General features: G+C 33.5%; 1 protein-coding gene across 1 annotated transcript in view; it reads right to left on the bottom strand.

Annotated features, from left to right (window-relative positions):
- Window positions 1–12,008, bottom strand: part of PPP1R9A (protein phosphatase 1 regulatory subunit 9A) — a 366,748-nt gene extending 354,740 nt beyond the window's left edge. Inside the window, exon 1 of the mRNA XM_047848722.1 lies at window positions 11,992–12,008. The gene's annotated coding sequence lies outside the window, so the exon portion shown is untranslated. The remainder of the gene's footprint in view (window positions 1–11,991) is intronic.
- Between the last annotated feature and the right edge of the window lie 285 nt (window positions 12,009–12,293).

Raw genomic sequence — 12,293 nt, 5'->3', positions numbered from 1 at the left:
TTAGGTTTAGATGAGGTCACAAGGGTGGCTACAGTCACTAAGATGGGATTTGTGACCTTATAAGAAAATGAGACCATAACTTCCTCTCTCTCCCTCATGAAGACTCAGCAATAAGGTGGCCAACTGTAAGCAAGGGAGAACTGAATCTGTAGGCATGTTGATCTCAGACTTCCCAGCCTCCAGAACTGCAAGGAATAAAAGTCTGTTGTTTAAGCCACTCAGTCTATGGTGTTTTGTGATACAGCCCAAGGAAGACACTCACCCCAAACTTGTCTTCTATGTGATTTTCTGTAACTAGAACATGTTTTTCCCTTTCTTCTTCTGTCACGTGTCTATAAGATGATTGTCATAAGATGAATTTCTTGTTTCACATATTTCTAGTTTTATCAGTGAGAAAATGTGCAGATTTTGTAAGACTAATAGGCATTTGGGATTTGTAAGACCCATTCCCGTTGATTTTAAGTTTTAGGAGGTTCATACATACTCCTGAAAATTAATCATGTGTGGTCTTTTCAACTTGGTAAGGGGCATAGCCAGAATTTAAACTCAATCCTGACTTGTTACTTTTTATTTTTGTCTATACGATACCATCTCTAACAATAGTGAATACATTACACAATTTATGCCACATAAAGATAGTGTTACAGTATTGAATTAAGAACCACTGCAACCATGAAGGTCCATGAAGTTGTTGTTGCTCCTGATGCTTGTGATTTAAGCGAGAAAACTATAAAAAAAATTTGCTTCAATGTTTCAATATTTCAATATACGATTACAGATTACAAAGATTCTTTAAAAATAATAAAATATGATCTTCTTACTTTACAGATGAGGAAAAGAAAAGATTAATAATCTGATGCTTAGTCATGAAAAGTGTTGACACTTCGTTGCCATAGAGGCTAATGAAAAAGATAGGAAGGTAGACTATCACTTATTTTTGGCTAAAAAAAATATATCAAAAAACTATTAAGAAAAAAGTGAGCAACACCCGCAGTCTACTATCAAAGATAAGTGTGACAGGCAAATCAAAAATACTTCTCAAGGCTAACTTAATATTTCTACAAAGGAGACCTAGCGTTGTTGGAATAAAGAAAAGGGGTGCTTGCTTAAGGAGGAAAACCATAGCATTAATGGCCATAATAAAAAAATGCATGTGTACATGGATTTGAACACCATGTATTCATTATTCACAAAGAGCATTGTTCACAAAAACTAGGTATTCATTCAGAAAATATTTGTCTGATGTCTACCATGAGTTAGAATGTACAAGAACACTTGAAATTCAGATAGGAAAGAGACAGGTTCCTAACCTCTAATGCCAGGAAAAAGAGAAAATAGAATCCCATGTAAATATGTAAATATTTCTTCAATAATATCAAAAGTGAGATAATACTAATAATTAGTAACTATGAAGTATATTATCTTTTCAAGACCCTCTGCACATTAGCTCATTAGCCCTGCTGTGAGAAAAATAAATCTTGAATTCCTTTTAATACCAAGAAAGATGAGGCCAATTTTGTGTTTTAATTATAGTAACCAAAATGTAAACTAATGTCAAAAAGAATTTACCAAAACTCGGAAATGAGGGAGAGGGGGCATGAACAGTATGACTTTTCAATATAATATAGGCCACTGTATTAAAGACCCACTCAAAGACTATTTAATTCTCTAAGAAAATGTACCTATGCTGGACTTTGCTATTTTCCTGCTTGATTAGAACATAGATACTAAGAATGACATGTTACCTTATAGATTTCTATTTGTCAAAAATGGTAACGATAAAGGTTATGGTTTAATTGTCCTATAGGGCATTAACATTCTTCCCCTACCACTCCCAAAATGCCTTTAAGGAACCAGTTTCTCAAAATGATCTTTGGACAAGTTTAACCTACTATATCTATGACAAGTATTTATTCTATATGTGTATAATAAGTATTTTTAAATTTTTCAAAAATTATTTCCTGACACTATGCTAATAATTCAGAAATTTATTGAATTCCATAATTATGACAATTAAAAATAACATTATTACTCTGAATTTCAAAAACAGTGTTTTCTGACTAATTCAGCAACCCGTGATTAATATTCTTATGGCATTGTCTGTGGCCCTCATTGTATATTTAATATGGAATGATGACTTTTTCTGTGTATAATCTCTCACCCTGTCCAGATTTTAGAATATCACTCTTGTTTGCATCCCTCAGGATGTAAAATGAGTAAGCGTGATAGATTCTTACTATTTATGTTGCCAATAAACTGAGTGAAATATGTAATACATTAACGTGCACAAAGCAAATATGTCCAGACTGGTATTTAGAGTGAGTTTTAGACAATTCTAACAAAATATAACTGGAATTGGCTGTTAGGGAACTGAAAGAGAGAAATGGTAAGATTTACATGTTTCATACAGCTGCAAGTCTACATGTCTACGTGACTAGTTTGAAGAAGTTAAGATATCATGGATGACAACAACAAAAAACTTATAAGCGCCTATAGCAATGTAGCATATATTAATTAAAAGCTGAGTGAAAGAACAAAGAAAGTGGGAATTTAATTAAGGCTGGAAAAAAATTGGCTCAGAATGACAGATGCTGACAGATATAACCAGGGTTCCAAATTAAAACTGATCACAGTGAGAGTAAGAGACTTCCCAGGCTTGCTCTGGCTATGTACAGTCATGATAAGGAAAAGCTTTAAAAAAAAAAAAAGCAAAATTAATTAGTTCTTTACTTTTAATATCATCATCTTGCTATTAGAACATAAACATTCTAGTTAACCTTTTTTTCCTCCCCATCCTCCTAAGCCCTATATCAGCATAAGCAGTATTATACATTCAAGATATATTATTAAATTGCCAAGTTTTTTGTAATCTTCAGTCCAAAAAATTGTGGAGGTCCCAAAAATGGTTTAGAAGGATAGAGGTGACTGGACAGAAGAACATTTGGTAATTGGCCAAATAATATTGGCAATAAAATTAATCATTCCCGAACAGTCCAAATGATCTCTGAAGCTATATTTTTGGAATAAGTTGTACACAGCTCTCAAATATGAAGCATGCACAGCACTAGGAAATTGGAGATGACATGCAACTCAAGATATCAAGCATATTTAATTAAATAGCCTTCATGAAAAATTCAAATAAGCAATTGTTTTAGAGCTAGCAAACAACCTTGTATAGCTTTATTGATTTCATGTTTGCTTATTTCACAAAGACATGTTTTTTCTTCTGATTTGTTATAATGCCAAATTGCATGCTGGGAACACTCATAACAGTTTTGCAATTTAGCTAAATATTTGCACAGTTTTATTACAATGTTGATTTTTGTGAATTTGTTAAATTACCTCCCCTGCAGCATTTGCTTAGTTTCTCTTTTATTTCACAAATGTAGTCAACTCACATTATCTACACTAATGCTTAAGAGAGAGAACACTGGTATCTTAAAACAAAAGAGGACCCAGGGGTGACTAAGAGTATCATTTACTGTCATATTGTCACATTTCAACCTCAAACCCACACATAACATCCACCTTTACCCAACCTTAATGCTCTTCTGGCTTTGCCTTACAGCACCCTGTAGGGGAAATATCCAAGACAATGACGAAATGAAAGAGATAATTTGTGAACTTGGGTGAAAGGTATGAGGATGATGCATATTGTGTGTCTGAGTATTTGTATGTATTAATATTACACTTGCCCAGAACATGATAAATCAGGGGATACAGATATGATATACATCATTTGGGATACAAATATTCTGGACTCTGGCTAGGGAGATAAAATACAAACAGGAAAAATTATCAAGCACGTGATTCAATCACTTGATTTGAATTTCACCAAGAATCCTCATAAAATCTCTCTGCTGATGTATCTGCACTGATAGCAAAGTTTCGTTATCAATGGCCTCTCTTGCAAGCACATGCCCACAGAGTTTGAGTGGAGTTTCACGAAAAGTTAAAAAGATTAACTAGGTAACACAATAGTCTGTTGTTGCAATGTTTCGGTAACAGAATAAGGAATCTTCAGCAGGTTCCAGAGTATGCCTCATTTAACTAGCTGCAATGACCCCTGGCTTCCCAGGTCCCTTTGGTGTGATGTGACGGCAATATCCCATCTCCACCATCTCCACTGTCACCCTGGTGACAGTCATTGTAGAATCCCTGTTGGCTCTACTGTCCCCTGCTGGTCAGCCCAACATTTCCTGGTTAATCCTTCTCTTAGGCATCCAAGTCATCCACTATCTTTGGGGGATTTATGTAACAAACGTTACTCATGAACGTTAATATTTGCCAGGCCACTAAGCACCTTAGATATTTACAAGAGAAGTTTGAGGAATTTTTAAAATCTAACTGATGTTCTCAGTTTCTGTTTACACTGCAATTCTAGCATCTGGGTGCCAGATCTATGGGAAACTACCCCTTGAACTAACTCCCTTATTTTACAATTCAACCCCCACCCCAAACACTGGACTCAATAGTGGGGTCACTGTGACTCCAAATGTCACCTCTCTCATACTCATTCTAAATCTTAGAATAATGGACAAATAATAGAGAAAGCAAAAGCAAAAACTCTTTTGAAAGGAACAATAAAATTATAAAATTCTATTCATAGTGATCTAAAGAAAAAAAGAGAAGACTATAAAAATTAGCCATATCAGGAATGCAAAAGGAGACATTACCTACACATTCTGCAGATGTAGAGGGTGATGAGGGAATATTATGAACAACTTTATGCTGATACATGTAATAAATTAAATGGACAAGTTCCTTAAAAGTCATAACATACCAAGACTGATTTGAGAATAATTAGAAAATCTGATAGCTCTTATCCCTTTTAAGTATGAAAAAAACCCTCCAGGCTCAGAATGGTAAAATTAATAAACATTTAAGAGTGAGATATCCCAATTCTAGACATCTCGTTTGGAAAATAGAGAAGGACGCAACTCTTGTCAACTCATTTTATAAGGCTAGCATGACCCTCATTCCAAAACCAGATGAAAATATTACAAGAAAAGGAAACTACAAATCAATATTCTTCATGAACACAGTCACAAATATCTTTACCAAAATATTAAGGTCCCTTTTGGTTAGATGAGTTTATTTAACTATGTTTGGTCAATGATTATGGGTAGAATCTGTATGTATCACTTCTCTGTTGAAGCATTTATTGCTGATATAAAACTCACCAAACTATTTCTTTCCTTTTGCTACACTCCAGAGGCAATTTTTGAGATAGTAGCTATTCCCTAGAATGAGGTTGTAGCTAAAGCAGAACCTCCAGTTGACCTGCAAAGGGCTTATTGTGTGACAACAACAAAAACAAAAACAAAAACAAAAACAAAAACAAAAACCATCCAACCAACCAAACCAAAACAGCTTTACTGTGTACAGCCGCTGAGATTTTGGAATTCTCTGTTCATGCAGCAAAACTTATACTATCCTGACTGATAAGCTATGGGATGTGCATGTATGTTCATTCTAAATATCAATTTTGTAATATCTATTTAATGTTGTTGTGGATGTTATCATGGGATTAATAAATTTTAAATAAATTTCTACAAACTAATAAAACATGAGATCATTCTAGATCAGGACCCCCAGAAGATGTGTTGAAAAAGCTTAGAAGGGAGCAAAAATGATGCGTTTGGGTTTTTAGTTGATTCTAGGAGACTACACAGTCCAGTTACCTTCTAAGTATTTCTTTTAGTGATTCCTCTTGTTCTTTCTGACTGCCTTGTGTAACCATTGCCCAAAGATCCAATTTTGCTTTATTATTCTCACTCTCATTAGTGAGATGTTCTTGATATTTTATTGATTTCTACACACTTCCTTATGTGTCAACCTAGATGTCTTCCAAATCAATTTCCCCATAAGGGACACTATTCCTGAATTTGAGAACTGATGAAAGATTTATGTACTTTATAGCATCATGTTATACTCAAATAATTATTCATGGATTTTGTATTTGCATATTTGCCTATTCACTAAAATGTATTTGTGACCCCCCTCCCCCAAAACAATACTTGTGTCATTTTTGTGGTAATTTGTGGACATGCATGGAATGGGGAAAATTTTGAGTTTGACATGCATGTTCCCAGCTGAGGTTGAACAAGGTAATGCTGTCTCATTTCAGCTCTCATACCATCATTTTTGGGGTCCATTTAGAGCCACAGTTTTTCCTCTTTTGTGATTTTTGTTGGTGATTTTGCTGTTCCAAATGGTCCCTCAGCATAGTGTTGAAGTGCTACCTAGTGTTTCTAAGAACAAGAAGGCTGTGATGTGTTTTATACAGAACAAATATGTTTCAGATAAGCTTTGTTCAGGAGGAGTAATAGCGCTGTTGTCTGTGTTATAAAGAAAATCACAGGTTCAAAATGGCATTACTTAAGTCAAGGCACCAAATCTGGACTTAGTACCTAACCTAACTGCAATTTCAACCTCCTTCAGAAATGTATTCTTAATTGGTGAGTCAGGAATTTTCTGCTCAACTTCAATGAGGAATATGTCACATGGGCCCTCTTCATCCCCCAAAAGATGAGGTAATCCACCTAATAAGATACGCTGCCCTGCCCTGCCCCCTAAGGGAAGGTGATCTTGCCTGGAAGAATTCTTTCTTTTGCTAATAACTTCTTGATCCATCCTCATTCTTCTGGAAGGCTTCCATTGCTATAACTTCTCCACACTTCCCTCTATTTGCTAGATGGGATTCTGCCCAATTCAAGAATCCTTTAACAAAACCCATTCAATCTTCAAATTAATTTTGTTTTTTTCAACAGCTGTGAGTTCAATGTTAATGAATTAACAATATATAGTAAACAAGGTGTCTTTAAACAGAAATACACATAAAACAAGGTTGTAGATTTATCAGTTGACAAAAATGTGAACAGGTGCTAGCAGGAACCTAACCTTGTATTTATTCTATGAGCAATGGTTCAGTATTTGCTATTGCAATATTCATAGGGAGTTTATAGAATATAACTACTATGCATAACAAGAAACAACTGTATTTCCTTCTAAGAATCTTCTTGTGTCTCACAGAAAACATGTTTGAAAAAGAGCTCACACACTTCTTAACAGATAAAAATACTCATTTTTCACATTTGGCTTGTAACATAGTAACATATATTCAATAATGTTCATAAAGTACAGTAATCTTTTTTTAATGTATATTTATTTGTGTGTGTGTGTGAGAGAGAGAGAGAGAGAGACAGACAGACAGACAGACAGACAAACAGACAGACAGACAGAATGGGGGAGGGGCAGAGAGAGAGGGAGACACAGAATCCAAAACAGACTCTAGGCTCTGAGCTGTCAGTGCAGAGCCTGACATGGGGCTTGAACCCACAAACTGTGAGATCATGACCTGAGCCAAAGTTGGATGCTTAACCGACTGAGCCACCCAGGTGTCCCTAAAATATGGTAATCTTAAATGAAGAGTTAAATGATTTTTTAAATACACATACACACTGTGAAACTATCAGTTGAATCAAGATATAGAACATTCCAATAAAGTTCCTTCATATTCCTTCCTAGTCAACATCCCCATCCTGAGGTAAGCATTCTTCTGACATCATTACTATGTATTTTGTCTGTTTTTTAAACTGTGTTTAAATAGAATCACATATGTACCCTTGGGCGCCTATCACATTTTGTCAACATAATATCTGTGTAACAATTGTATTTATTAGTAGTGCATTCATTATATATCACTGTGTAGTATTCTATTGTATGAATTAGCCAAAATATATCTATCCATTCTCCAGTTGATAGACATTTGGGTTACTTCCAGTTTTAGGCTATGATGAACAAAATTGCTTTGAACATTCTTGTGCATGTATTTTCATAGACATGTAGACAATTTTTGTGAATATACAGCTAGGATTAGAATGATGGATGTTCCTACATCATGGGATAGATTTTGGTTTAGCTTTACTAGATATTGCCAGTTTTCCTAAATTGTTAAATGGCTCTCACCACTCAAGAATGTATGAGAGTTCCAGTTGCTCTATATTCACCGACATTTGCTATACAGTTTTTGTGGGGTTTTTTTCTTTTTATGTTTTAGTCATTCCATTGAGTATGAAATGCTATGTCATTATGGTTTTAATTTATATTTCCTTGATGACTACTAATATTGGTCATTTAATGGTATTTATTAATTAAAATAGTTTGCTGTTCTTTCGTTTTCTGTTTAAGAAATATTGTTTATTCCAATGCCATGAAAGTTTTTTTTGTTTGTTTTCCATGAAAGTATTCTATGTTATGTTCCAGATGCTTTAATGTTTTATCTTTTAAATTTATGGTTTTCAGTACACATATGAATATCCAATTGTTTCAGCACTATTTTTTTTAAACAATCCATTAGCTTTTGAAATTTAATTTTTTTTTTCAACGTTTATTTATTTTTGGGACAGAGAGAGACAGAGCATGAACGGGGGAGGGGCAGAGAGAGAGGGAGACACAGAATCGGAAACAGGCTCCAGGCTCTGAGCCATCAGCCCAGAGCCCGACGCGGGGCTCGAACTCACGGACCGCGAGATCGTGACCTGGCTGAAGTCGGACGCTTAACCGACTGCGCCACCCAGGCGCCCCTAGCTTTTGAAATTTAAATAAAATTAATGTCTTAAATCAACTGGTCGTGTATATATGATCTATTTCCATACAGTTTTCTATTATGTTGGATTATTTGTCTATCCCTTGCACTAATATCATACTGCTTTAATTTTTACAGTTTTATAGTAAGTCTTAAAACCCAGTGCCATATGCACTATGTGGGTCTTTTTCAAAGTTTTCTTGAGTATTCTACATCTTTGTAGTTTCCTATACATTTTTTTTTTTTTTGAAGTGTAGTCATCATACAGTATTATATTAGGTTCAGGGATACAACATAGTGATTCGACATTTATATACACCACGAAGTGATCACCATGATAAATCTAGCCACCATCTGTCACCATACAAAGTTGCTACATATTGTTAACTACATTCCCCGTGCTGTATCCCCATGTTATATATATTTTTAAATCAACCTTTCAATTTCCTCTGGAAGTAACCTTCTGAGATTTGAACTGGAATTGTATCACACATATCGATCATTTATCATCACATACATCATCAATAACTAAGATCTTGAAAATATTGTCCATGGATATTTATTAAGATATATTAAAATTTCATTTGAGAAGTAGTGCTGGAGCTATAGAGAACTTTTTTTTTTTTTTTTTTTGTATGGGTAAGGCTTTCTGAAGGAAAGAAAAATAAAACCTGGGGTAAAACACAAGCCTTGGAAATTACATAATAATGAAGTAGTGAGAATTGAAGAGATTTACTTTCACACAGGTCTGAGTTTTCATTTCAAGGGGATGAGTCCTGAAGCCCAGGAGATAAAACCTTGATGGTAAACTCAAAAGTGCTTTTCTTATCTTCCCCTAAAGATATCTATTTACACTCTGAAAGGTAAGAGTCCAGTTTCATTCCCTTTCTCTTCTCAAGGAATTTTTACCTTAGGGAGCAAAGTTTTCTCTCCTTTTCTCAGAAAGGAAAGTCAGGCTGCTATCCTTCTTCTATTTAAAGTTCGTGTTCATATTTTTATGGTTCCTAGGCCACAGTATAGACCTCAGCCCAGTACTGGTAAGGTGATATCCAATCTGACTCTTTTCATCTCTTCTCAGAAAAGAAAAGAATTGGGGCAGAGGAGAATTAATATGTTTATTGCTATGAGTATGTAATCTGTCCCTGCCCTAGAAGGCTCATTTTAACTTTCAGACAATACAAATAAATAGACATACTATGAACTTCTCAGTATTTATACTTTTTAGAGAAGAAGCTTTTCACATCTTCGAAAGATTATATCTGAGAATTTAATGTTTTTAAAATTCTAATATAAATGGTACCTGTAAGTTTCTTTTTCCAATAATTTGTTGCTAGTATATAGAAATTCAAATGATTTTTTTTTTGTAGATTTAACCTGTATCAATCTTGCTAAATTTACTTATTAATTTATTGGGTTTCTTTGTAGATTATTGTGGGGGCTTTCTATGTATAAAATAATATAGGTCAGTCTCTTTCCTTTCTTTTCTTTCCCATCTTTTTCTTTTGATTTTATGATTTTTTAAAAACTTATGTTAATTAATTAATTTATTTATTTATTGTCTTGGTGTATTGACAAAGACCTCCAACACAATACTGGATAGAATTCTCTTTATATCCATTTTGTCTTGTTCTGGATTTTAGGGAGAAAGTATTCAATATATCCCCATTAAATATGATGATAGAAATAGATCTTACTAGGTAGCCTTTTATAGATTAAGGACATTCTACTCCTAGTTTCCTGAGAAGAATACATTTTCATAACATGAACAGAATTTTAATCTTTTTTTAAATGCTGTTTTTTCCATTTATTGAAATTTGTTTTATTAATGTGGCAAATTAACATTGTTTTTCAAATATTAAACTAATTTTGCATTCCTGAAATAAAAATCAATTGTTTCTAATGTAAAACAATGGCATATATATCTATCTCTAATATGATATGTATAATGGCTATGTATAACATATTCATATTCATTGCTAGATTTATTTGGTAATATTTTGTTGAGGATTTTAAAATTTGCACTCGTGAGAGATATTGCCTGTTATATTTCCTTCTTATAATGTCCTTGTAAGAATTTGGTGGTTTGGTATCAGGGTTATGGTAGATTCATGGAACTGATTGGGGAGTCTTTCATTTTCCTCTATTGTGTCAAAGATTTTGCATAAAATTCATATTATTTCTTCCTTAAATGTTTGAAAAAAATTTGGAAGTCATCCTTGCCTGGAGTTTTCATTGTGGGAAGGTTTCAGTTACATTAATAAGAAAAAGATTATTTAGAATTTCAATTTCTTTTCGTATTAATTTTGTTATATTTTTCAAGAAAGTGTTTTTATTTTATTCAATCTGTTAAATTTACAATATTCTATGATTTTTTTTTAATGCACATAGAATATCTTTCTTCCTTTTAGTAGTGATGTCTCCTTTCCATTCTGGATAGTGTAATTTGCATTTTCTTTTCTTTTTTTTTTTTTTATAATTTCTGGATCAATCTTCCGAGGGATTATCAATTTTTAAAATTGAAATTTTTTGAAAAATATTTTCAAAAAAGTAACTTAAGGTTCTATTGATTATTATATGTCTTTTATTTATCTTATATTCTTACTTTTATTATTTCCTTCTTTTTATGCTTTTTAGGTTTAACTTATTTTTCTTTTTCCACCTTCTTGAGATAAAAACTTAATTTCTACATTTTTCATTTTTTTCTAAGATATGAATTTAAAGCAAGTAGTTTCTCTCTATGCACTTACTTAACGCTACTCCTCAAATTTAGTCATATACTTACATTATGTTCAGTTCAAATGCTTTCTAATTTTCATTGTGATTTTTTTCTTACCCATTAAGATGTTTAGAATGGTGTTAATACATTTGGAGGATTTTCTGCTTTTGTTTCTGCTTTAGATTTTCAATTTATTATTCCATTTTTCAGTCTTTTGTAATTTTTGGAGACATGCTTTAACGGTCCAGTATGTGGTCGATTTTTGATAAAGATTCTTGTGTACTTACAGAAAACAGTTATTCAGCAATTGTACTATGAAGCAATTCAAACATGTTATTTAGATCATGTTGGTTAATAGTCTTATCCATGTCTTTTCTATCCTTGCTGATGATTTTGTACTGCTTGTTTTAATAATTGCTGAGAGAGTTACGCTAGTATCTTAGTTGTATTAACATCATTAGTATTTTTATGCTTCCTGGTGGATTGACTCTTATCATCAGATGTCTATCTTTAACTGTAGTAATAACACCTGCATCAAAGTTTTGTCTTATAATAATGTAGCCACATAGGCTAATATTTGCATGGTATATATTTTTTCATTTTTTTTTCAGCCTATCAATGTTCATATTTTAAGTGTGTTTATTGTGAATAGAATATGTTGAGCCATTAAAATAATCTGTCTTACCATCTTCTCTTAGTTGTCATCACATTCCAGGGTGCCTGGGTGTCATAGTAGGTTAAACGTCTGACTTCGGCTCAGGTCTTGATCTCGTGGGTTCGTGCGTTCAAGACCCACATTAGGCTCTGTGCTGATGGCTCAGTCTGGAGCCTGCTTCAGATTCTGTCTCCCTCTCTCTCTCTGCCACTCTCCTGTTTGTGCTCTGTCTCTCTCTGTCTCAAAAATAAACACTAAAAAAAAAAAGATTTTTTTTTCATCACATTCCATCACAGTGTGATTACTGGTATAGTTGGATTTAATCTGCCATC

The sequence above is a fragment of the Prionailurus viverrinus genome, chromosome A2 (genome assembly GCF_022837055.1).
Source record: "Prionailurus viverrinus isolate Anna chromosome A2, UM_Priviv_1.0, whole genome shotgun sequence".
NCBI lineage: Eukaryota > Metazoa > Chordata > Mammalia > Carnivora > Felidae > Prionailurus > Prionailurus viverrinus.
This window is presented reverse-complemented; position numbering and strand designations above follow the sequence as displayed.